The 21,026-nt window shown below is 49.4% G+C and overlaps 1 protein-coding gene across 9 annotated transcripts in view; it reads left to right on the top strand.

Annotated features, from left to right (window-relative positions):
* The first annotated feature begins 577 nt into the window (after nt 1-577).
* SIN3A (SIN3 transcription regulator family member A) overlaps nt 578-21,026 on the top strand; it is an 86,715-nt gene continuing 66,266 nt past the window's right edge. For 2 of the 9 annotated variants that reach the window (XM_077938041.1, XM_028850317.2), the window contains exon 1: nt 578-605. The gene's annotated coding sequence lies outside the window, so the exon portion shown is untranslated. 9 annotated transcript variants of the gene reach the window in all.

Below are 21,026 nucleotides of genomic sequence, written 5' to 3'. Positions count from 1 at the left end.
GAGGAGTAGAGTAAGCATGTCATCCAGTCTGTATTTGCACCCAGCAGCAGGTACGGTATGAATGTCTGCCTGACCCACAGTAGGTGCTCAGACAAGTGCCTGTTGCCCGCGGACGCAGAGCTTCCCGTTTGCATCACTCATTTTTAGGCGCCTAACAGAGGGGACCGAACACGGTTAGGTCACACAGCCAGAGGGGTCTGCCCACTTCAGCCAGTGGCCAGGGTGCTCCTACCCTCCTCTCCTACCTAGTTCCAAATGGGTTGTGTGTGTGAAGGAAGTTGGGGCCCGGTAGCCACGCTGGCTCCTCCTCCGCGTCCACCCAGCGGATCTCCGAGTCCCAGAAGGCCTCCCTCCAGTCCGAGGACCTCAAGAAACTTGAGTCGGCGGAAAGGGAGCTATAAGGGCCTCTACCACGGATGCGTCTCCCACTCGCGTTTAGTTCAATTAATTTATTTATATTTTTTGGAAGGAGGGGGCGTTCAATGAAGGGGAAGAGGCGGGGCGAAGGGCGGAGGCGGGCCCAGGGTGACTGACGTGAGCGCCGGGGAGCCAATAGCCCGTGGGGGGCGTTCCCCCCATTCAGGACTCCTCGCCTGGCTCGGAAGGTATGTTAAACAGCTGCTTTTAATTTGGTCCCCCCAATCTCAGGCGTTTGGGGGGTTAGTCCGCCGGCCGCTCGGTCTGGCCGGCCCGACGTGGTGTGGGCCCCGTGGGCCCTGGGACCGAGCTGAGGGGAGGCTCGGAGTTCCGCGGCCGAGGTAGGCGAGGGACAGGCCAGGAAGGAGAGCTCTTGGCGCCGCCCGCTCGCCAGTGTGTGTGTTTCCCAGCCGGGCCGGAGCCGTGGGGAGGGGGTGGGCCCGGCCTGGGGTCGTCCCTGCGCCGGCCGTGTTGCCTAGTTTATCTCACCGAGCAGTCCGTTTCGGTAGGTTTTGGCGGCGGACTGGAGAAGGGGCGGGCAGGAGACCCCCAGTTCCTGTTGTGCCGTTTTTTAAAAAAGAAAAATATTAGAAAGAAAAGGGAGATTCCGCACACCGACTAGAACCGGGCCAGAGCTGCGGCGTGCGGGCTCGGCAGGGGGCGGTGGCTCGAGCATGGTCGGCGGGGCCCACTAAGCTCGCGGAGCCCGGAGTTGCTCGAGAGCTGGAGTTAGCAAGCGAGCCGGGGCCCGCGGCTTTCCTGGCTACCCACGCTGGACAAGGGCGGCAGCCGCCTCGAGGGTTTTGTTTCTGCCTGCAAACTTGGAGGGGGCGGTGGGCGCGCTCCGGAGAGGCGCGGGCACTGTGGGCCCGCGGTTGTTATGGACTCTGGGGGCGGGGGCAACACTGGACTTGCGGGAGGGGCGGCCGGGGGCGGGAGAGGCCACCGGAAAGATCCCCTGCGCCTCGCCGCTAGCCCCGCGAGCTGCCGGGTTTCCAAACTCCCTGGCCTTGGCGGTCGAGTCAGCATTTGGTGCCGGCACCCGGCAGGCCACGAGCCGGCAACGAGCTCGCACCGGTGGTACGGAAAACCCCCAGAAACTCGGCGGCTTCGCCCCGCGGTCCCGGCTGATCCCCTTGCAAACATGGAGCTGCCTGCTTCCCCGCCCACCCCAAGGCGGCGGCGGCGACTGCTGCTCTCTTCCCCTCCCCCGGCCGTGCCGCCGCCGGGCTCCCCCTTCCTGCGAGATGCCGCTGCGGACCGCTCGGCGCGGATGGGGCGGGGGCGAGGGCGCGGGCGTGTGCGCGCCCACGAGGGGGTGGCCTGAAAGGGGCAGTGAAGGTCGGAAACTGGGAAAACAGTCTCCACGCTCGGAATCGGGAAAAGGAAATGCATCAGCGGGCGGGGAGGGGCGCGGGGGGCGCGCCTGTCAGCCGGGATGGCGGGCGGGTAGGCGGGGCGCCGGCGGGAACCGTCCCGGCCGGGCGGGGCGACGCCGGGAGAGGAGGCGCAGGGGCCCAGTCCACCGAGCGCCGAGCGGCCCCTGCCTGCACTCCTCGGCCCAGACTGTTTACTATCTACTCCGCTGGTGGCTTGTGCAACCCGCCTGGAGGGGAGCTGAGGGGCGGGCCCGTTTCCTCTCTCCCACCCACCTCGGGCTCGCCCGGAGGCCCCGCCTTCTCTTGTCTTCCACTGGCTGGACGAGACTCCCTTTTTTTCCCCTTCTCGGATGTGGATTGGATGACATTCTCCCGAGCTCCGCCTATCGGGAGGCCGGGCTGGAGTTTAAGTTGCTAGGATTTTTTTTCCGCGGAGGGAGGAGGGATGGTTCTTGCGGCTGACGCGAGGCGCAAGGTCCCGCCCCCGCCTCGGATTGGTGGGACGGGTAGCCCGGCCTCCTCCGGCGGAGAGAGCTCGGAGGGGGAAGTCCAGCCTTGTTCCCCGCCTCCCTCCTTCGCTCTTGAGCGCGCTCCGCACATGTGTGAGGCCCGCCTAGCTCCTTCGAACTGCCCTCCCGCCCGGAAGTCCTAGGCTCGGCGCCCTTGGCGAGGGGGGCGGGGAGAGCCGAGAAGCCACACAAAGGTTCCACCGAGGCTGGAGACCTGGTAGCCTTCGGGGTGAAGCCAGGGGATTACAGTGCGGAGTGGATTTCGGGAGCGAAGCTTCGTAGGTTCTGCAGGGTTTGAGATCTGCCCTTCGAGGCCGGGGCCAAGTACTCAAGTTCTAACCCTGTCGCTTGGCTATTTCCGCGCCCTTTGACTTCCCTAAGCTTAAGCTCGAGAACTCTGCAGACGCTGGAAGTGTTTGTTCTTCCCTAGGCATGGTAGCAGCTGTCCTTAGTTGGCTGTATCCGAGACTCTGACAACCTAGTACCCTGGCCTCGGGCCCTTAGGCGAGATCCAGCGCAGGTGGTACCCTGTGTTCACGGGAAGTCGTGGGCAGCCTAATGCTGGCTTGGGTTCTGAGTAGTTCTTGATACCATGGTGGGAATGCCCTGTGCTACTCAGTCTAGTGGTGGAAGGCGGAGCAAAGTTAAAAGTAGCCTTGGGTCAGTTCTGCTGGAGTGCCGCTTCCTCCTAACCTGGGAGCAGCTTGGCCCGGGGGTCGCTTTGTTGGTCTGACTTACTTTTAGACCTCTGTCCTGGGGCAGGGTTTGGCTACTGGCGAGGCTGCTTCCACCTGTCGGCTACCCTTGGAGTTCGCAATTCGCTGCTGTGGTTTCGCGGCTCGAAGCCATCGTTGGAGTGAGGCCCACCTGCTGCCAGAGCTCGTTCCTGGCCGTTTCCGCTGGATTGCAGAGGGAGGACAGAGTTAGACCTAGGAGTGGGTTCCCTGGGCCTGTCCCTTGGGATCTTAGCTCTCCGGGAGGAGGATTCTACTTCTTCGGGAGAGCGGTAACAACGTAATCCCGTCCCCTCCTGGCGCCGAGAGAGCGCCCCCCAAAGTAAGGTCAGCGTCAGGCCCACGCCCTATTTGGTGAATAAATAAAAGCAAACTAGGAATTGAAAGCATTTTGTCTCACTGTGCGTTCGAGGCACTGTTACCTACACAGAGAGGGCACAGGGACTATTAACACTCCTGGCTAAGGAGAAGGTGAACAGCCGTTATGTCCCCAACTACGGAAGTTTTATCCCTTCTCTGAGTGTGGCATGTTCCAAAGGTTAATTTATGCTGTGGCCTGTTTTGGTCCTTTTCTCTTCTTTCTCAGTTCTGAGGATGCCTACAGATCCACCCGGGAGATCGTGAGTACCTTGTGCCTCACGCTCCGCCTTCCGGAGGCTTGCCAGGGCGGTGGCTGTTAGGGCCCGCCTCTCTTTTGGTTATCTCCGCCCTCTTAGGCACATTCAGCTCTAGGGAGTGCGCTGGCAACCCTTGGGGTTATGGGTTATTTCTCTGCCTAGGTCTCCAGACCTTAGTTCTGTACTGTACTTGACTGAAAGGAGTTGCCAGCTGCTCCGGATATTTGTGTTTACAAGGACGCAGTGTGTAGAATGTAAACTGCAAAGATAACTGGATAGGGAGGATGAGTTCGCATTCTCATTTTTTTTGTAAGAGAGTCCGCCGGGGTGGACTGCCTTTCCTTCAAATCCTAGGATGTGGAGTCTCCGCTGATGAGCTCCGCTCCCCCTCCTGTCTCGGGCCCTGGAACTCCGAGCTTCAGTCTCTAGTGTAAACATTCCACAAAAGGACTGCTAAGGTTCAGCCTCCTCGCGCAGAGCGGAATTAAGTTCCTTCCTAGACGGGCGCCCTGGCCAATGGAGGGTCCTACCAGTGCCAAGATAGCCAATCCAACTCTTGGGGCGGGGCCTGGCCCGGCAGTGCAGTAGGCGGAGCCTGTTTCACTTACAGACATTTTACCCCACATCGGTTACTTACCTTACTGGGGCGGTGGGAGAGCCAGGGGTAGCCTTCCAATGCGATGACCGGCGGAGGCGGGAGCCAACTTGTTAGGCCTGTGGCTGAGACGCTGCGGGGCGGGTTATGTGGTGTCCTCCAATGAGACAGGAAGAGCTTCCCCGCTTCCTCCAATAGCGTTGTGGCTCGGGGGTGGGCTTCAGCAGTCTGTCTCCAATAGGCGGGGTTGAGTTAGGGACGCTCCCCGCCAATAGGGGCGTGGAGAAGGTGAGCGGCTCCCTCTCCCCTCCCAGTCGAGGGGGAAGGGGCGGGAAGTCATAAGGCAGGGCTCGGTGATTGGCTCAGTCTTTGACGGGCGGGTATTGCGTCCTGTGTTGGAACGAAGCTGAGTCTTCCCCCTGCGGGGCGGGGTCGGGGGAGTGGGCGGGATTTCCCGGGTAACAGAGAAGCGGCCGCGGCGGTAGAGGCGGCGGAGACGGTTTCTCCATCTTCCCCCCTCCCCTTCCCCCCTCGGAGTTTCCCTCCCTCCCTCCCTCCCTCCTTCCCAGTCTGGGCACCGGGGCCTGTGACCGCTTGGTTAGCGGAGAGGTAGCTGGCAGTCCGCTTCGGCGGGCCTGTGCCCCGCGCCGTTCTCAGGGCCTCCCTGCTGAGCTCGCGGCTCACGCCGAGAGGGACACGCAGTGACGAGCGGCCGAAGCAGCTTTGCGGTGAGAGCACGCTGGGCCGGGGGCCGGGCGGGAGCCTAGTGGCGGGTAACGCCGGACTCGAGGGTGTGTATTTTTAGGGGGGGCTGACCTCCTCGGCTTCCCGTAGAGCAGACGGGCGGGAGGTGTGTGGCTGTGTGAGGGGGGTGGGGGGCGGAGCAGGGTAGCTCTCCTCGCGGGAGGGGGAGGAGAGCGTAGTCCCGGTGCGCGCGGAGGGGGGCGGGCTCTCGCGCCGCCGCTCAGAGGCGGGGCCGGCGCGCGCGTGCGATTGTGGAGAAAGGGGCGGGGCCGGCTTCTCGCTGAGTGCTGTTTGCGGCCGACCACCCCCTCTCCTCCTCCTGGGGTGGGCGGGGCCTCGGGCTGGCGGCCGCGCTCTTGCCTGCTGGGGTCGGGGACGGGTAGGGGGGTCTCCCGCGTGTAGATTCAGGGCGCGGCAGGGAGGGGGCGTGAAGTCTGAGTTTCTCCGCCTTCTCGGGATCCGGTTGGCCGGAGGGGCCGTACTGATCCGTGATGCCACTCCCCTTGGCCGTCCCCCGCCTCCCACCCCGGCCCTGGGTTTCCGCCTCCTTGGCAATGAGGCGGTGCTAGGGAAAGCCCGCTGTCGGGTCTGGCTGGGAGTCTCGCCGCCTAGGTCTGCCCCGCCTTATGTCTCCGTGGGGAGGGAGGGGCTCCCGCCGACTGAGAGCTGCGGAGGTGTCAGGACTTACTCTTGTGGCTCGGTCATGCCTTCTGCCTGGGGCACAAGGGCCCTATGCCGGAGCTGCTTTCTCTGTTTGCTCCATGCAGCGTGTCTGGCACCGTGCAGCTGAGAGAGTGGGAGCATGGTCACCCCCACCACCCTCCTGGTTGTATCTATTGGGGCGAAGTGCCTAAGGTCCTCTTGTAGGAGCGTGTGTGGCTGGTGCTGGAACCCTGTTTCCGCGGTGGTGATGGTCGGGGAGGGGCAGGGAGTCATCAGAGACTAGAAATGTGGCGGAGAGAAAACCTTTCTGGGGTTCCCTCGATGTTCAGTTACCGTGGCTGTATGGGGCGGGGCTTCCTTTGAGCCAATGGGTGGTGGGTAGTAGACTTGGCGTCTGTTTCGGTGCGTTAGGACTTTAACCAAGTTAGCCTTGAAAAGGCAGTGGAAGCTCCTCCTCTTTACAAGGCTGAGATTTATAACAGGAAAGTTGGGATTTACATTTTAATCTCAAAACTGGTCTGTTTATAAAATAGGTTTTTTTTTTTTTTAAGAAAAATTCAGACTTTGAATAAAATATTCTGATATCTCTGACGCTTGTAGTTTTGAATGCTTTCATTGTGCAGATGGTTCTACTATATAAACTTAGTTTCCTGGCCGGGTGCGGTGGCTCATGTCTGTAATCCCAGCACTTTGGAAGGCTGAGGCGGGCCGATCGCTTGAGGTCAGGAGTTCGAGACCAGCCAGGCTTACATGGCGAAACCCCATTTCTACTAAAAATACAAAAATTAGCTGGGCATGGTGGCAAGAGTCTGTAATCCCAGCTACTGGGGAGGCTGAGGCAGGAGAAATCACTTGAACCCGGGAGGCGAGGTTGCAGTGAGCCGAGATCGGGCCGTTGCACTGTAGCCTGGGCGACAGGAGCGAAATTCCGTCTCAACAAACAGAAAAAATTTGGTTTCCCAAAGAATTTGCTATTGAGGTAACTATAGGTGAGAAGTCTTTTCTTTCTGGTTTTATGTAATTATGTTCGATCATCTAGACCACTTTCTATTTATAGTATACATAGTACAGTGTTCTTGCCCTTTATATTTCAGAGTAGGGTGAAGTTGTGGATCAGGGTAGCCTTCTGTATGTGACTTCTGTAGCGTTGCTCTCCAGCCTGCATTGGAGAGTTGCCTTAGGACATTTCAAATCTAACCTATAGCAGAACCACATTAGATGAGGTTTTTGCTTTCACTTGATACATTATCTTTTCCTATTGAGAGAAATTATTTCAATATTTTTCACATTTTTCATGAGAAAAATAAACATGGAACCAATGTTTATTTATGCAGTAATGTCTAAATGAGCCTGAATTTAGACATTGGTTTAAATGTCTAATTATCTGACATTAGATATTGTTAGATAATTAGTTAATTATCTGAAGTGAAATTCTAGATTTGTGCTTTGGTTAGTAGGGCCTGAGTGGTGCCCTGTGCTGTGTTTATGTGAAAAGGGTAGGTTCTATCTTGTCTGCCAAGGAAGTTGCAAAAGCAACAGCATTTTAGTTTAGCTAATGATGGCTGTAATAGAATTGATGGGGAGACAAAAAATCCAGGTGTTTTTTTCCTGATGCCATAAACAGATAGTGGAGAACTATTGACCACTGAGGAAAATTTGGTCTACATATAGTAGTTCCCATGATTTGCAGTGCTGTATACTGGGGAACACAGAAGAGTCTTTAAGGATTCAAGTAAGAACTTGGTTTTGCTGTATTAGGAGCGGTTTCATAAATGCTTCATAATCTCCAGATAATTATTTTATATACTATAATGTTGCTCAGAGATAAATAGCTTAGAAAGATTGGCACTTCGTAATTAAGAGGGTTTTAATAATTTACATACAGAGAAAGACTTTTTTTCTTTTTTAAGGAAGGAGGTGTGTAGTAATTTGACAAGATTCCTGGCAAAGTATAATTCTTTTTACATCTTCAGTGTAAGCAGACAAGACACTGGAGAGCTGTGCATGGCAGATGTTAGTACCCAGGAATTTTAATTGGAATTAAAAGGTTATGTCCATGGCATTCAGTAGTTCAGCATAGTGCTTTTCAAGGCTTTCTCACTTTTCTGGGCAATTCCACCAGCCAAGAGTTTGTTAGGCTTTACTTTCTGTAGGCCTTTAAAAAAAAAATACGTGGTATATGCTTTTTCAAAATACACCTTCCTTGCCCCTTGAATAATAAAAGATGATATTTATTGAGCACTTACTGTGTCACAGATACTGTGTTAGGCACTAGACTTTTTTTTTTTTTTTTGAGACGGAGTCTTGCTCTGTCACCTGGGCTGGAGTGCTGGAGTGCAGTGGTGCAATCTCAGCTCACTGCAACTTCCGCCGCCCGAGTTCAAGCGATTCTCCGGCCTCGGCCTCCACGAAGAAGAAGCTGGGGCACCACCACTCCCGGCTAATTTTTGTATTTTTAGTAGAGAAGGGTTTTACCATGTTGGTCAGGCTGGTCTCGAACTCCTGACCTCATGATCCGCCCACCTCGGCCTCCCAAAGTACTGGGATTACAGGCATGATCTACTGCACCCAGCCGCATAATGTCTTTTCTTCGCATAATGTCTTTTTTTTTTTTTTTTTGAGACGAAGTCTCACTCTGTCATCAGGCTGGAGTGCAGTGGCATGATCACAACTCACTGCAGTGTTGACCTTCTGGACTTAAGTGACCCTCCTACCTTAGCCTCCCAAGTAGCTGGGATTACAGGTGTGTGCCACCACACACCTGGCTAATTTTAAAAATATTTTTATAGAGATGAAGTCCTCCTATGTTGCCCAGGCTGGTCTCGAACTCTTGGGCTCAAGAGATCCTCCTGCCTCAGCCTCTCAGAGTGCTAGGATTGCAGATGTGAGCCACTGTGCCTGGTCATTGCTGGCAATTTCTAACTGATGTATTTCTTATTTGCCCCTTTTGCTTTTGTTTTCCTTACCCCCTTTTTGTCTTGTGTGCTTGTATGTTACCCATATTTTTCAGCATGACAGTAGACCCTTCATGAGTCTTCTTGGTGTCCTCCAGGGCTAGGCTTGCTGATATATGGTCTATTGGAGGATATGCAGGTCCACATCCTTTATTTGCAGTTCTGAAATGCAAGAATTTTTGTTTTTTGGTAAGTCTAGTTCCACAACTAATTTTGGGGCACAACCTGACCTGGGCTGTCCCGCATGATGCAGAAATGCTACTGCTTGATTACGGGGATCTACCCCAGCCCTAGCTGGGAGAGAGAGATGATACAGTATATGTACCATATTGCCTTTCTAAAATCCAAACAATGCTGATGACTCTCTAACGGGGATCTCTCCCTCTACCGTAGACTAATAGGTCTAGTGGCCCGCTCAAGGTCTCCACTTGATGTCTCCTCTTGGATAACTAAGAGACATTGTTGACTCTTCTCTGTCTTTTTAATATGTGGTCCATCAGTAAATTTTATTTGCTCTATATTCAAAATACTATCCAGAATTAGACCACTTGGGATCTGCATCTCCATTGCCCTAGTCAGCGCCTGTGCATCTCTAGCTTGGATTCTATTCTCCTTGTTTTGTTACTGCAACTCTTAAATCTCTTCTCAACATAGCAACCCAAGTGATTCTTTTGAAACCTGTCATACCTTGTCACTTCTCTGCTTAAAACCATCCAGTGGCTTTCCATTTCAGTCTGAGTATTAAACCTGAGTCCTTATTAAGATATGTCTGTAATGGGCCAGGGCCTGGTGGTTCATGCCTGTAAACCCAGCACTTTGGGAGGCCCAGGTGGGCGGATCAAGAGGTCAGGAGAGCGAGACCATCCTGGCTAACACGGTCTCTACTAAAAAAATACAAAAAAGTTATCGGGGCATGGTGGCATACATGCCTGTAGTCCCAGCTACTCAGCAGGTTGAGGCAGGAGAATGGCGTGAACCCGGGAGGTGGAGCTTGCACTGAGCCGAGATCACGTCATTGCACTCCAGCCTGGGCGACAGAACGAGACTCCATCTCAAAAGAAAAAAAAAAGAAAAGATATGTCTGTAATTCCGGCATTTTGGGAGCTGAAGTGGGAGGATCATTTGAGGCCAGGAATTTGAGACCAGCTTGGGCATTGTAACAAGACCCTGTTTCTATAAAAAAAATTAAAAATTAGCCAGGCATGCTGGTATGTGCCTGTAGTCCCAGTTACTTGGGAGGCTGAGGCAGGAGGATTGAGCTCAGGAGTTTTAGGCTGCAGTGAACCATGACTGTGCCACTGTACCCCAGCCTTGATGACAAAATGAGACCCTGTCTCGAAAAAGAAAAAAAAGGAAAAAAACACCTGTAAGAACAAATCTGATGTACCCTCTGCCTGCCACCCTCATCCTAGTACCTCTCTGACTACATTTCTGACTAGTCCTTCTTTCGTTTTTCTTCAGCTACCCAGCCTTCATGCTGTTTTGGAAAATGTCAAGCACATGTGAGCCCTCACAAAGACATGAGGGTCTTTGGGTTTGCTGTCCCCTCTGCCTAGAAGGCTTTCTCCACTAATTTCTGCATGACTAGCTCCCTCACTTCCTTTACTCACAAGTTACCTTCTCAGTAGGTATTCTCTGGCCATTCTTATCTACAATTTCAAAAACTCTTCCTTGCCTTTTGTTCTTGATACCTGTCACTGCCTAATATTCTAAATATTATATTTTGTCTGTTGTGTCATCTTTCACTAAAGTGTAAGCTTCTTGAGGGAAGGAATTTTTGTTTACCGTTGTATTTCCAACTCCTAAAACACCTGGTGCATAGTATGTGCTCAGTAAATATTAGAGGATGTATACACGAATGAATGATTTGGTTTCCACCACAGACAGACAAAGCAGTATGTTGAGCATAGTAGAGGGTACATAGATGGTTAAAGATGTTATGTGCCCATGTTTGTGTGTTTGTGTGGGAGCAGAAGAGCTAATGTGATAAAAGCAGTGTGAGATGTGAGTGACACATCCACCTGTCCTTTCAAGAGCCATCTTAAGTTTTATTCTTTGTAATGCTCTTTTTCTTTTGCTTTTCTTTTGCTTTCCCTCTCTCTCTCTCACTCTCTCGCTCTCTCTCTCTCTCTTTCTTTTTTTTGAGACAAGGTCTCACTGTGTTGCCCAGGTTAGAGTGCAGTGGTACTATCTCAGCTCATTGCACACACACACATAAACACACCCAGCTTCAAGTGATTCTTCTGCCTCAGCCTCCTGAGCAGCTGGGATTACAGGCATGTGCCACTATGCTTGGCTATTTTTTTTTTTTTTTTTTGAGACGGAGTTTTGCCCTGTCCCCCAGCCTGGAGTGCAGTGGTATAATCTCGGCTTGGCATAATCTCAGCTCACCGCAACCTCTGCCTCCCGGGTTCAAGTGATTCTCCTGCTTCAGCCTCCTGAGTAGCTGGGATTACAGGCCTGTACCACCCCACCCAACTAAATTTTGTATTTTTAGTAGAGACAGGGTTTCACCATGTTGACCAGGTTGGACTCGAACTCCTCACCTCAAGTGATCCACCCACCTCGGCTTCCCGAAGTGTTGGGTTACAGGCGTGAGCCACTGTGCCCGGCCTAATTTTTGTACTTTTAGTAGCTCCTGATCTCAAGGGCTCCGCCCGCCTTGGCCTCCCAAAGTGCCAGAGTGCTGGGATTATCAGCGTGAGCCATGGTGCTCAGCCCCCCAGGCTTAAGTGCAGTGGCACAATCATGGCTGACTTCATCCTCGACCTCCTGGGCTCAGGTGAGCCTCTGACCTCAGCCTTCCAAGTAGCTGGGACTATAGGGGCATGCTAACATTAGCTTGCCCAGCTAATTTTTGTAATTTTTAAAGAGACGAGTTTGCCCATGTTGCCCGAGCTGGTCTCGAAATTCTGGGCTCAAGTAATCTGCCCGTCTTAGTCTCCCCAAGTGCTGGTATTGTAGGTATGACTCACTATGCCCGGCCTCTGGCCTCCTTTTTAATTAAAAAAAAAAAAATTTTTTTTTTTCCTTTTAGAGACAAGGTCTTGTTATGTTAGTTCAGGTTGGACTTAAACTCCTGGGCTCAAGTGATCTACGCACCTAAGCCTCCCCAAAACATCAGACTATATGGATGTGCCACCATACCCTGCTTATAATGCTTTGTTATTTTTTATTTTATTTTTATTTTTTTAATTTTTTTTTTTGAGAGCAGCAAGTTCTCATCATTTTGTTCAGGCTGGACTTGAACTCCTGGCCTCAAGCAGTCCTCCCACCTACAGTGTCTCTCTGTAATCTTCCCTCTGCTAGGATTATGAGCCTGACCCTCCCCTACTATTAATACTTAAATTTTTGTTTTATTTACTTTTTCTGTCTTTTATAAATTTTTTTTTCTTTTTTCTTTTTTTTTGAGATGTAGTTTCGCTCTTTTCGCCTAGGCTGGAGTGAAGTGGTGCAATCTTGGATCACTGCAACCTCCACCTCCCAGGTTCATGTGATTCTTCTGCCTTAGCCTCCCGAATAGCTGGGATTACAGGCACCCACCACGACACCTGGCTCATTTTTTAAATTTTTTTTGAGACAGTGTCTCGCTCTGTCGCCCAGGCTGGAGTATGGTGGCACGATATCGGCTCACTGCAATCTCCCCTTCCCAAGTTCAAGCAGTTCTCCTGTCTCAGCCTCCTGAGTAGCTGGGATCACAGGTGCCCACCACCATGCCTGGCTAATTTTCTGTATTTTTAGTAGAGACAGGGTTTTACCACATTGGGCAGCCTTGTCTTGAACTCCTGACTTCAGGCGATCCACCCGCCTTGGCCTCCCAAAGTGCTGGGATTCCAGGCATGAGCCACTGCACCTGGCCTTATAGATATTTTGAAAGATTAAATTTCTTGTATTAAACAGAGACAGGGTCTCACCATGTTGCCCAGGCTGGTCTTCCGGGACTCAAGCAGTCCACCTGCCTCAGACACCCAAAGTGCTGGGATTACAGGTGTTAGCCACCATGCCTGGCCTAATGCTTAATTTTTTAAAAAACTTTTTGTTTGGAAATAAGTTCAGACTTCAAAGAGAGTTGCAAAAATAATACAAATAAGGGCCCTATAATCTTCACCTAGATTCCCCAAGTGTATCTTTTAAAACCACAATACAATGATCAAATCAGAAAATTAACGTTGATAACAATTATTAATACATTTTGAATTGAACTAAATAATTTCCTGTTCACTTTCTACCTATGGTAGTAAGAAATGTCTATGTAACATCAGTGTCATTGAACTCTGTATTGCCCAGGTTGGTCTCAAACTCCTGGGCTCAAGCAGTCTGCCCACCTCGGCCTCCCAAAGTGCTGGAATTACAGGCCTGAGCCACCCCACGTGGTCTGGACTCATAGTTTTGAGTTTTTTTTAAAAAAAGCAGTACTGACTACTTGTAAAGATGTATATTTCGTGACTTTTATTTATTGGAGGTCTTCAAAACAGCAAAGAGAAAATTTATTTTTATTTTTAATATTTTTTTTAGATGGAGTCTTGCTCTGTCCCCAGGCTGGAGTGCAGTGGCACAATTTCGGGTAACTGCAACCTCCGCCTCCTGGGTTTAAGCGATTCTCCGGCCTCAGCCTCCCAAATAGTTGGGATTACAGGTGTGTACCACCACACCTGGCTAATTTTTGTAATTTTAGTAGAAATGGGGTTTCACCATATTGGCCAGGCTGGCCTTGAACTCCTGACCTCCCAAAGTGCTCGGATTACAGGCATGAGTCACCACGCCCAGCCTGAAAATTATTTTTTTTCCAAAGTAATAAACTCACTTTAGCTATTACCACTTGTACATCTAAACAACGTTATGGAGTTTTACTGATCTTATTTTTCCTATATATTGAAATATTTTGGTATTTCATCATCCTAGGAATTATTTCATCATTACTCATCAATTCCCAAATATGCTAAAAAGGACTAAAATAATATGACAAAGGGAGAATTACAGAATTGCTTAAAAGGATATGCAGTAATGAAATAAATCATTAGTTTTACACGTCCGTTTTTAGAGATGGGGCCTCGCTTTGTTGCCCAGGCCGAGTGCAGTGGTACGATCATAGCTCACTGCAGCCTCAAGCTTCTGGGCTCAAGTGATCTTCCCACCTAAGCATCCTAGGTAGCTGGGACTATAGGTGTGCACCACAGCCCTTAAATTTTCTTATTGCTTTTCCTAAAACTTAAAGCAACTTTTTTTTTCTCTTTGGATACACGGTCTCACTCTGTCACCCAGGCTGGAGTGCGGTGACGCAGTCTCAGTTCACTGCAACCTTCTCCCAGACTCAAGCAATCTTCTCACCTCAGCCCCCCAAGTAACTGCGACTACAGGCATGTGCCACCACACCTGGCTAATTTTTGTATTTTTTTTGTAGAGAGAAGGTTTTGCCATGTTGTTCAGGCTGGTCTTGAACCCCTGGGCTCAAACAGTCCACCCACCTTAGCCTCCCAAAGTGCTGGAATTCCAGGTATGAGCCATCATGCCCAGCCTACAGCATCTTTCAAGAAAGTATAAAAGAAGTTGGGAGATACCATCTTAAGCATTATGTAAGGTGTTAACATTTGGAGAATCTAGGGGAAGGAGTACATGGTAATTTTTATACTATTTTTCAACTTTTAAGGTTTCATTGGACATATTTAAAAATCCATAGTTTTTCATTTTCCTCCTATAATGGCAAAGAGAAGAAAACTGACCATAGAAGACATTTCGGAGGAACTTGTAGATGAATGCTGTGTGACAGTAGTACTCTATACTGTTAGGATGATGGTAAAGTTATATAAACCAAGTTGTAAAATACGAGTCTTCAGCCAGGCATGGTGGCATGCACCTATATTCCCAGCATCTTGGGAGGCTGGGACAGGAGGATCACTTGAGCCCAGTACTTCAAAACCAGGCGGGGCAACATAGCAGGATCCTGTTTCCACCCATATACATATGTGACTGTACCCTAGATGAGTTTAGAATATGATTATTATTTTTTTTTTTTTTGAGACGGAGTTTTGCTCTTGTTGCCCAGGCCGGAGTGCCATAGCACAATCTCGGCTCACTGCAACTTCTGCCTCCTGGGTTCAAGGGATTCTCCTGCCTTAGCCTCCCGAGTGGCTGGGATTACAGGCATGCACCACCATGCCTGGCTAATTTTTGGTATTTTTAGTAGAAGATGGGGTTTCTCCATGTTGGTCAGGCTGATCTCAAACTCCCAACCTCAGGATCTACTTGCCTTAGCCTCCCAAAGTGCTGGGATTACAGTTGTGAGCCACCATGCCCGATGGTGGTTTTTTTAATTTTAATTTTTTATTTTTTTAAAGAGGGGATCTGTCTCACTATGTTGCCCAGGCTGGATTTAAATTCATAAGCTCAAGCTGTTCTCCTGCTTCATTACCCCCAGATAACTAGAACTACAGGCACCCAGCTAGAATGTGATTTTCTTTTTATAAGAATCAGAACTGGGCTGGGTGCAGTGGCATATGCCTGCAATCCCAACTTCTTGGGAGGCTGAGGTAGGAGGATCACTTGAGCCCAGAAGTTTGAGACCAGCCTGGGCAACACAGTGAGATTCTATTTTTAAGAAATGAAAAAAAAAAAAAAAAACCACTGCACTTTGCCAAAAAGATGTATGATAGTATTCTTTCATCTTTCAGGATATTTGTACACCAAAAACTTAGTTGATGCAGTTTGTAAATGGACATGTGCCAAAGTTATGTATATGTATGTAGATGGTTAGAATGAAAAAGTATGTAAAAATGAAAAAAAAAAATTGGATTTTTTTTTTTTTTTTGAGACAGAGTCTCACTGTTTTTGCCCAGGCTGGAGTGCAGTGGCTCAATCTTGGCTTACTTGCAACCTCTGCCTCCCAGGTTCAAGTGATTCTCCTGCCTCAGCCTCCCGAGTAGCCGGGACTACAGGTGCATGCCACCGTGCCTGGCTAATTTTTTGTATTTTTGGTAGAGATGGGGTTTCACTATTTTAGCCAGGATGGTCTCTGTCTCCTGACCTCGTGATCCACCCACCTTAGCCTCTAAGAGTGCTGGGATTAGAGGTATGAGCCACTGCGCCCAGCCTGGATTGTTCATTCTGATTGTCATTTATTAGTCTAAAAATGAGAATGCTTACGATTATGGAGCAAAGAAGATGACTGTTCTCTCTGACAAAATTATGAAGTGAGTTTTCAAAGTATTTCACTTGATGATGCATGGGCAGAAAGGGAAAAAAAGACCCAGAGGTGATAAGCTAGAACCTTACTAGAGCTGTACCTGAAACCTGGAATCAAAATTTGCAAAATGGAAGCCAAGCGTAGTGGTGTGTACCTGTTTACAGAGTGGAAGCCAAGTGTAGTGGTGTGTACCAGCTACTCGGGAGGCTGAGGCAGGAGGATCGCTTGTGGCCAAGAGTTCAAGACCGGCCTGTGCAATGTAGGGAGACTGTCTCTAAAAAAAAATTTTTTTTAATTAGCCACTCTGTAGTCCCAGCTACTCAGGAAGCTGAGGTGGGAGGATTGTTTGAGCCCAGCAGTCTGTAATGAGCTATGATCATGCCACTGTACTCCAGCCTGGCAGTGGAGCAAGACACTGTTTTTTGTTTGTTTGTTTTTTGTTTTTGAGACGGAGTCTGGCTCTGTTGCTCACGCTGCAGTGTAGTGGCAAGATCTCGGTCAACCTCCACCTTCCAAGTTCAAGCAATTCTACTGCCTCAGCTTCCTGAGTAGCTGGGATTATAGGCACACGTCACCATGCCCGGCTAATTTTTTTTTTTTTTTTTTTTTTTGAGACGGAGTCTCACGCTGTTGCCCAGGCTGGAGTGCAGTGGCGCCATTTCGGCTCACTGCAAGCTCCGCCTCCCGGGTTCCCGCCATTCTCCTGCCTCAGCCTCCTGAGTAGCTGGGACTACAGGCGCCCGCCACCGCGCCCGGCTAATTTTTTGTATTTTTAGTAGAGACGGGGTTTCACTGTGGTCTCGATCTCCTGACCTTGTGATCCGCCCGCCTCGGCCTCCCAAAGTGCTGGGATTACAGGCTTGAGCCACCGCGCCCGGCCAATTTTTTTGTTTTTTTAGTAAAGATGGGGTTTCATCATGTTGGCTAGGCTGTCTTGAGCTCCTCACCTCACGTGATCCACCCGAGTTGGCCTCCCAAAGTACTGGGATTACAGGCGTGAGCCACTGTGCCCGGCTGACCCTGTTTCTTTTTCTTTTTTCTTTTTTTTTTTTTTTGTGAGACAGAGTCTTTGCTCTGTCACCCAGGCTGGAGTGCAGTGGTGCGATCTCAGCTCACTGCAAGCTCTGCCTCCCAGGTTCACGCCATTCTCCTGCCTCAGCCTCCCGAGTAGCTGGGACTACAGGCGCCTGCCACCATGCCTGGCTAATTTTTTGTATTTTTAGTAGAGACAGGGTTTCACCGTGTTAGCCAGGATGGTCTCAATCTCCTGACATTGTGATTCGCCCGCCTCAGCCTTCCAAAGTGCTGGGATTATAGGCCTGAGCCCGACCCCCTGTTTCTTAAAAGAAAGAAAAAATGTATAGAATGGCTATGTTCCAGGTTCTTGCATGACATTTGATGAGTAGTTGGTTGCATTTTAAAGGATGTTGCACATTTTGGATATTTATATTCCCCAGTGCCCAGGAAAGTACGGAATAAAAATTTAGATTTGCTACTTAAGGCTGGGCACGATGGCTCACGCCTGTAATCCCAGCACTTTGGGAGGCTGAAGCGGGCAGATCACTTGAGGTCAGGAGTTTGAGACCAGCCTGGCCAACATGGCAAAACCCTATCTCTACTAAAAATACAAAAATTAACCAAGTGTGGTGGCACGCACCTGTAATTTCAGCTACTTGGGAGGCTGAGGCACGGGAATTGCTTGAACCTGGGAGGCAGAGGTTGCAGTGAATTGAGATTGCACCACTGCGCTCCAGCCTGGGTGACAGAGTGAGACTCTATCTCAAAAAAAAAAAAAAAAAAGGAAATTGCTACTTACATTCTTATTAAAATAGTAAGTAATAATAATATTTTTATTTTTTATTTTTATTTTTGAGAGGGAGTCTTGCTCTGTTGCCCAGGCTGGAGTGCAATGTCGTGACCTTGGCTCACTGCAACCTCTGCCTCCCAGGTTCAAGTGATTCTCCTGCCTCAGCCTCCAAAGTAGCTGGGATTACAGGCGCCCGCTACCACGCCTGGCTAATTTTTGTATTTTTAGTAGAGATGGGGTTTCACCCTGTTGACCAGGCTGGTCTCGAACTCCTGACCTCAGGTGATCCGCCCGCCTCAGCCTCCCAAAGTGCTGGAATTACAGGTGTGAGCCACCACACCTGGCCTTATTTTTTATTTTTATTTTTATAGACTCAATGAGCATTATGGTATCAGAACAGCTGTAAAATTTTGAGTCAGAAGAGTTTTACAGATCAAACTTGACAGTAAACCAAGAAAGGGATGAAAGGGGACCAGGCGTAAAAAAAGAGTTCTAAAAAACTCTAGGCCAGAGTGTCTGGCCAATGTGTAATGGTATAATGCAGGTTAAAGGTGTATCATATGCCGTAAAAGAAGCATTGATGGTCGGGTGCAGTGGCTCACGCCTGTAATCCCAGCACTTTGGGAGGCTGAGGCGGGTGGATCACCTGAGGTCAGGAGCTCCAGACTAGCCTGGCCAACATGGTGAAACCCCATATCTACTAAAAATACAAAGATTAGCCGGGTGTGGTGGCAGGTGCCTGTAATTGCAGCTACTTGGGAGGCTGAGGCAGGAGAATCACGTAAACCTAGGAGGCAGAGGTCCCAGTGAGCCAAGACCACACCATTGCACTCCAGTCTGGGCAACAAGAGTGAAACTCCGTCTTAAAAAAAAAAAGCATTGATGTCGTTCCATAACCAAGATGACTGTCCTGGACTACCTTTGTATAATTTGTCAAGCCACAGCCTAAGATAATCCCACCAAAGCTCACAAAAGATACATGACAAGGCCGGGAGCAGTGGCTCACGCCTGTAATCCCAGCACTTTGGGAGGGTGAGGCGGGCGGATCACGAGGTCAGGAGATTGAGACCATCCTGGCTAACACGGTAAAACCCCCTCTCTACTAAAAAAAAAAAACACAAAAAACAGTTAGCCGGGCGTGGTGGCAGGCACCTGTAGTCCCAGCTACTCAGGAGGCTGAGGCCGCAGAATGGTGTGAACCTGGGAGGTGGAGCTTACAGTGAGCCAAGATTGCGCCACTGCACTCCAGCCTGGGCAACAGAGCAAGACTCTATCTAAAAAATAATATATATACACACACACACACACACACACACACACACACACACACGACAGTTGGGGTTGTGATTAGATTTAGGTTTCTCAACTTTGGCACACTGTTGACATTTGGGGCCAAATAATTTGTTGTGAGGAGACTGTCATGTGCATTGTAGGATGTTTGACAACATCCTTTTACAATACCTGTGAGATGTCAGTAGCACTCCATCCTCCTGAGTTGTGACAACCAAAAATGTCTTCCATCATTACTACATGTGCCCTGGGGAGGCAGAATCTCCCCTAGTTGAGGACCGCTGCATTAGAAAAATGTAAAAACTGAGTTCAAAGGAGGCTTGGATATTAGATCTAACGGTGTCTTTTGAGAAGAGCTGGTTGTTAATTTTGTGAAGTAATAATTCTAATCACTATAGGAAATCTAAATAGAGTGCCTTTCATTCTGTAATAGATTCTTTCTTAGCAGATTTTAAACCAGAGGTGGACTTTTGGACAAATTTTGAATTAGACTACTCAAATTTGCACTGGGTTGAAGTTACATTGACTTAATAACTTTGATAGAAGTTTGCTTTTGAAGAGAAACTTTCCATTATATCAAGGGTATGCATTTATAAAAAATAAGGAGTATGCATTTATTTATTTATTTATTTTATTTTTTGTTCTAAGAGTATGCATTTAAACAAACTGACTGGGATAGACTTTTGTTTTTTTGAGACAGGGTCTTATTCCATCACCCATGCTGGAGTACAGTGGCATAATCACAGCTACCTATAGCCTCGACCTCCCAGGCTCAAGTGATCCTCCCACCTCAGCTTCCTAAGCAGCAAGGACTACAGGCTCTCACTACCATGCCCAGCTAATTTTTAAATTTTTTTGTAGATATGGTGTCTCACTTTGTTGCCCAGGCTCATCTCAAACTCCTGGACTCAAGCAATCCTCCCACCACGGCCTCCCAAAGTGCTAGGGTTACATATGTGAGCCACTACACCCAGCATTCCACCCGTTTTTTGTTTGTTTGTTTGTTTTTGAGATGGAGTCTTGGTCTGTTGACCAGGCTAGAATGCAGTGAGCGATCTCGGCTCACTGCAACCTCCACACCCTGGGTTCAAGTGATTCTTGTGTCTCAGCCTCCTGAATAGGTGAGGTTACAGGCACCCACAACCACACCCGACTAATTTGTTTTTCGTATTTTAGTAAAGACAGGGTTTCACCATGTTGGCCAGACTGGTTTAGAACTTCTGACCTCAAGTGATCTGCCCGCCTCAGCCTCCCAAAGTGCTAGGATTACAGGTGTAAGCCACCATGCCCAGCCCCCACCTTTTATTATAACACATGGCCAGGTGACTTTTAGGACCTGTAGTTGTTTTTTTGTGTGTGTGTGTTCGGGATCTTCCTCTGTCACTCAGGCTGGAGTGCAGTGGTACAATCTTGGTTAATGTAACCTCCACCTGCTGGCCTCAAATGATCCTCTTCAGTCACCCAAAGTGCTAGGATTACAGGCACAAGCCACTGTGCCCGCCAGGTGACTTTTAAATGTTCTGCTGCCATTATTTAGTCTTCTCTCCATAGTTTCTGTACGTCAAAGTGCTTTTTTTTTTTTTCTTTTTATGTTTTCATAGACTAGACTTCCGATAGTACTGTAAACTCCAAATTTGAAACAGTTGGAGACCAACCATGTTGGCTAAAGCAGGACTTGACAATACTTTTGTGACTGACTTTGTGGTTCCATCGTTTGGTTTTCAAATATTTTATATTCTAGAATTATACTGTACCCCTCTGCAAGCATGGTTTTATGATCTGTCCAGTGTTTCTACTTTAGATTGGTCATATATTCCAAGGAGGAAGAATTCAACCTCTTGCTCCTTTAGCTAGGTATATGACCTTGAACAAGTTATTTGAGTATCAGTTTCCCTCAAAAGAAGAGGGTTCTGACTGGTCGCAGTGGCTCATGCCTATACTCCCAGCATTTTGGGAGGCCAAGGCAGGAGAATTGTTTGAGGCCAGGAGTTCGAGACCACCCTGGGCAGCATAGCGAGACCCTGTCTGTACAAAATACAAAAGTTAGCCAGATATGGTGGCGCTGCCTATGTCCCAGCTACTCGGGAGGCTGAGGTGGGAGGATTACTTGAGCCCAGGAGATTGGGGATGCAGTGAG

Source organism: Macaca mulatta, chromosome 7, assembly GCF_049350105.2.
Source record: "Macaca mulatta isolate MMU2019108-1 chromosome 7, T2T-MMU8v2.0, whole genome shotgun sequence".
Classification (NCBI taxonomy): domain Eukaryota; kingdom Metazoa; phylum Chordata; class Mammalia; order Primates; family Cercopithecidae; genus Macaca; species Macaca mulatta.
The sequence above is the reverse complement of the archived record's forward strand: the minus strand, read 5'-3'. Positions and strand labels throughout refer to the sequence as shown.